Source organism: Chlorocebus sabaeus, unplaced genomic scaffold (assembly GCF_047675955.1).
Source record: "Chlorocebus sabaeus isolate Y175 unplaced genomic scaffold, mChlSab1.0.hap1 unalloc_scaffold_717, whole genome shotgun sequence".
Lineage (NCBI taxonomy): Eukaryota > Metazoa > Chordata > Mammalia > Primates > Cercopithecidae > Chlorocebus > Chlorocebus sabaeus.
Window position 1 is genome coordinate 60,486 of NW_027328056.1, and position 5,377 is coordinate 65,862.

A 5,377-nucleotide genomic window follows, 5' to 3' on the forward strand; every position below is an offset into this window, starting at 1 on the left:
AATCCAGACATCACGAAGCAGATTCAATGAAATATTCTCTCTGGTCTTTGTCTGGGGATATTCAGTTTGTCACCATAGGCCTCAAGGGCTCCCACACGTCCCTTTGGAATCTCTACAAAGAGAGCGTCTCCAACCCGCCTAATCAAAAGAAAGGTGTAACTCTTTAGGATGAGTCCACACATCGCAAAGCAGTTTCTCAAATACATTCTTTCTCATTTTTATCTGGGAATATTTGGTTATTCGCCATAGGCCTAAAGGGGCTCCCAAAAATCCGTTCAGAGAGACTGCCAAAAAAAAGTGTTTCTAACATGATGAATCAAAAGAATGGTTTATCGCTGAGAGATCAATCTGCGCATCATGAATCAATTTGACAGATAGCGTCTTTCTTGTTTCAATCTGTGGATATTCTGTTTTTCAACGTAGGCCTCAATGGGTTTCCAAATGTCCCTTCACAGATTCTACAGAAAGCGTGTTTCCAACCTCCTGGTTCAACAGATGTATCCGTTCGAGGTGAATCCACACGTCAAGAAGCAGTTTCACCAGTAGCATTTTTTCTCGTTTTCATCTGGGGATGTTCAGTGTCACCATAAGCCACAAAGGGCTCCCAAATGTCCCTTTGAAGATTCTGCCAAAAAACTGCTTCCAATCGGCCGCGTGCAGTGGCTCACGCCTGTCATCCCAGCATTTTGGGAGGCAGAGGTGGGTGGATCACCTGAGGTCAGGAGTTCAAGACCAGCCTGGCCAAAACGATGAAACCCCATCTCTACCAAGAATACAAAAAATTAGCCGGGCCTGGTAGCGGGTGCCTGTAACCCCAACTACTTGGGAGGCTGAGGCAGGAGAATCCCTTCAACTGGGAGGCAGAGGTTGCAGCGAGCCGAGATGGTGTCACTGCACTCCAGCCTGGGGGACAGAGTGAGACTCTGTCAAAACACACACACACACACACACACACACACACACACACACACACACACCCCAAAATGCTTCCAATCTGCTGAATCAACAGAAAGATGTAACTCTGTCAGAGGAATCTACACATCGCAAAGCAGTTTTGCAGATAGCTTCTTGTTAGTTTTTATCTACCGATTTTCTGTTTTTCACCCTAGGCCTCAAACAGCTCCCAAATGCCCTTTTGTAGATTCTACAAAAGGGGCGCTTCCAACCTGGTATATCAAAAGAAAGGTTTCACTCTGTGAGATGAATCCACACACCACAAAGCAGTTTCAGAGACAGCTTCTTTCTAGTTTTCATTTGGGGATATTCGGTTTTTCACAGTAGGCCTCAATGGGCTCCCAAAGGTATATTCGCGGATTCTACAGAAAGACTGCTTCAAACCTCCTAAATCAAAAATTTGTTGTAATTCTGTGGCATGAATCCACACATCACAAAGCAGTATCATAGAGAGCTGCTTTATTATTTCTGGGGTGGGGATGTTCGCTTTCTCACAATAGGCCCCAATGGGCTCCCAAATGTCCATGCTGCTTCCAAACTGCTGAATCCAAAGGCAGTTTTAACTCTGTATGAGGAATCCACACAACAGAAAGCTGTTTCATGAAGACCTTCTCTCTCGTTTTTATCTGAAAACATAAGATTTTTTCACCATACGACACAAGGGTCTCCTAAATGTACATAGACAGATTCTACAAAAAAATCCTTCCAACCTGCTGATTCAAAAGAAAGGTTTAACTCTGTGAGACGAATACACACACTACAAAGCAGTTTCACAGAGAATGGTGTTTTTTTGTGTGTTTGTTAGTTTGTTTGTGTTTTGGTTTGCTTTTTTGTTTTTTGCTTTTTTTTTGAGACGCAGTTTCGCGCCTGTTGCTCAGACTGGAGCGCAATGGCGCCATCTCGCCTCACTGCGATCTCCGCCTCCCAGGTTCAAGCAATTCTCCTGCCTCAGTTTCCCTTCCCGAGTAGCTGGGATTACAGGCATGTGCCACTGCGCCCCGCTAATTTGGTATTTTCAGTAGAGACGGGGTTTCTCCATGTGGGTCAGGCTGGTCTCGAACTGCCGACCTCAGGTGATCTGCCCGCCTCGGCCTCCCAAAGTGCTGGGAGGACAGGCGTGAGCCACCACGCCCGTACTACTTTATTGTACATAATACAATACATAAATTGTATTGTATTTACATTTATGTATTGATTGATTGATTGATTTACTTACTTATGCTGCCTGATCAAAGGTCACTCCGGCCCAGTCGTCAAAGTGGCCATTTCCTAGGCAACCAAGAAGGGGGGAGCTTGGAGGTGGGGGCGGGGGCGGTGGAGAAGACACAGTTGCCCCAGGCTGTGCGCAGGCGGCCTGAGCTTCCTTCCTCTGTTGAGGCCTCCATTTTCAGAGTAACAGTGGCCGCTAGGTGATGCCCGACGTCTGCCAATGAGACTGTCAGCCTGGAATGAATTGGGATCGCCTGGAGGGGGAGGCGGGAGGCGGAAGGATGGAGGCCCCCACAGCACAGTGGGTCACCGCGCCCTCCCAGGCGATCCCCACAACTCATCGACCAGGGCCCCTGGGGGCACACAGCCTAAGACCCCCCCCACCCATCGGATCATCTGGAACTTCTGTCCGTCCGGAGACGAGAGACGAGAGACGAGAGACCGACTGGAAATTCTCTCGGTCAAGGTCCAAACCTAAAAGAATCACTGACACAGACATCAGGACTAACAAAGACAATTTGTAAAAGTTTCCGTGTTTTGGGTGAATCCGTGTATTTCTGTATCACAAAATTACTGATTTTGAACGTTGCGGTTTTTCTACTCCTTACGTGTACGGTCCTGTGATAGACAGACCAGGGGACTCCTCAGCTCGGAGTCCATGAGGCCAGAAGCTGACATCCTAAATTTCTATGTAGAATGAATGTAAGCAGGCCAACCAAACACTGTGCCGTAAAACTGTCCGGAAGACAAGCGGTGGTGGTTGGGGGGCGGATGGGGGGGGGGGGGGGGGAGCCGGGTGCGGTACGCTCACGCCTGTCATCCCCGCACTTTGGGAGGCCGAGGGCAGGCGGATCCCTCGAGATGGTGGCCATTGCACTCCAGCGTGGGCAACAAGAGTGAAAACTCCGTCCAAAACAAGAACAACAACAGAAACGTTAAGTGCTGTCTGCTGTTATTTTTGCTTCCCACCCTGAGAAGAACATAATACAGCTGCTGTCTACCTGCCTGCCTGCCTGCCTGCCTGCCTGCGTGTCTGTCTGTCTGTCTGTCTGTCTGTCTGTCTGTGACAGGGTCTCGCTCTGTCTTTCGCCCAGGCTGGAGTGCACTGACACCATTATGGCTCACTGCAGCCTCAACTTCCCCGGGGTTAGGGGATTCCTCTAAGGGATCCTATGGATGGCCTCGGCCTCCCAAAGTGTTGGGGTTACAGGCGTGAGCCACCAGCACCCGGCCTGAGTTCACACATCTGGTCTCACTGCGTCTTAACCAGACGCCCGTGAAGAACTCAAGTCAAGAGAGAGAGAGTCGGCAAGAGACTTTCAGCATTCTCTCCCAAAACCAGTGAGGTGGATGGCGGCCGTGTGTCCCAAGCTCCTGTGGTTTTAGGTGGCCACGCGTAGAGGATAGATTTCAAATGTTTCCAGAGAGGCGCAAGCCACAGTCATTCAGGACATCCGAGCGCGAGATGGGGTTTCTGACAGCGACTTAAGGGCCAGGAAGGGCCAGAGTCTGCCAAGGCCCTCGTTCTAGGGTGGGGCCGATGGAACCCCAGGCAGAGGGAGCCAGCGGTCCGCACAGAGAGAGCTCCAGCCCTAGGCCCCACCGTGCAGACCGACTCAGAAGAAAGAGAGTCCCTCGTCCTACATATGTCACATCCCTCCACCGAACTTGGGAGCGGATCCGCTTTCCAAACATGAGGTGACTCTCGGTTTGAAATGGATCACAAGGGGCCGGGCTTTCCAGAGTCGGCATGATAAAGAAGTCATTCTGTGGCACAGAACGAGGTGTGGCTCTTATCGAGACTCTACAGTGAAAGGCAGTGAAACAGGGCGAAACCCCGTGTCTACTACAAATTAAAAGAGGAGCCGGGCATGGTGCCGCTGAAGGCAGGAGAATCGCTGGGACCCGGGAGGCAGAGGTTGCAGTGAGCTGAGATCATGCCACTGCACTCCAGTCGGGGGGACAGAGCGAGACCGCATCTCAGAAACAAACTCACAAAGCCAATCAAGGTGTTTAACGCAACGAGTCACCCTCGGGTCTCTTGACAGGATACGTCCAGCACCCGGGAAAACAGGGAAACGTCGAGGGGTGGGGTGGAATCTATTTTGTGGCCTCAAGGGAGGGTTTGAGAGATACTCCCGGAAACGTGACTGCCTAAGGAAGCCCCTCCGCCCAAGAAGCGAGATTCATTTCTAGCCTGTAGCCACCCACGAGGGAGAATCGGGCTCTCTACAGAACCCCCCCCCCCCACCCCCCGACCCACCCCCCGACTCGTGAAATGGTCTCTCTCACTCCGTCAGGCTCTATTCACGCCGTGTGGTTTTGTAACCTCCAGCGCGTGTGCGTGGGGTGGGGGATGGGGTGGGGTGGGGGCGGCTGTGGACAGAGGAAGGGAAAAAGCGATGGTGTCCCACGGGTGCCCGGGACCGTGGGTCGTGGTTGGGGTCGCCAGAGCCTAGGGAACTCATCGCCTGTCAGGACGTCTCCCCTCCACGTCCCCTCTCTGCCCTACGCTCCGCATCTTCGCAGTTCAGTGGAGACCTGGTGGATGGAAGTCGCCGTCCCTTTGGACTTTAACCGAGGAAGGCCGGGCTCCCAAGTGTCTCCCGGTAGTTGGGGCCTCGGGCAGGCTCGCCAGGATGCTGACGGTGATGGTGATGGTGATGGTGATGGTGATGGTGATGGTGATGGTGACGGGTGATGTACGTTGGAGGCCTCGGGCCAATGCACAGGGATGCCTTTGACCTCGTTGGGAGAGGTCAGCTTTGCGGAGTCCCGTGCATCCTTCCGGAGACTCATCCAGCGCTAGCAAGCATGGTCCCGAGGATCCCAGCTCTCAGCAGAGGCACTTTTGTTCACACAGAATCCTGGGCAGGCAAGGTCTCAGCAGGCTTAGGCCTCCTAGCCAAGAGGCCGAAGCCACTTCTGGGATATTTTCACAGAGCCAGTGGTTCTTTGAAGTGCTTTCAGATACAGATTTGAGAAGTGCTTGCAGATACAGATTTGAGACAGAACGGACAGGGCTTGGTCCCAGGTCCTTTAGGACACGGGCAGAGGCACATTGAGAAAACCCTCCCAGCATCCTAGGTGAACAGAGGTATGATTTTTTTGAGACACTCGAGGGAGAAGCAACCCCAGATTTTAGGGTGGTATCTTTATTATTATGTAGTATCTCTGAGGTATCCAAGTCCAGAAATCAACTCACCACTTCTGT

At 51.8% G+C, this 5,377-nt stretch overlaps 1 long non-coding RNA gene across 1 annotated transcript; it reads right to left on the reverse strand.

Moving 5' to 3' along the window:
* Positions 1 to 1,227: 1,227 nt before the first annotated feature.
* Positions 1,228 to 2,891, reverse strand: LOC140711356 (uncharacterized). Its single transcript, XR_012092534.1, has 2 exons — positions 2,171 to 2,891; positions 1,228 to 1,580 (listed from the first exon to the last, which is right to left on the reverse strand). It is a non-coding gene; the product is annotated as an uncharacterized lncRNA (long non-coding RNA).
* Positions 2,892 to 5,377: the final 2,486 nt, after the last annotated feature.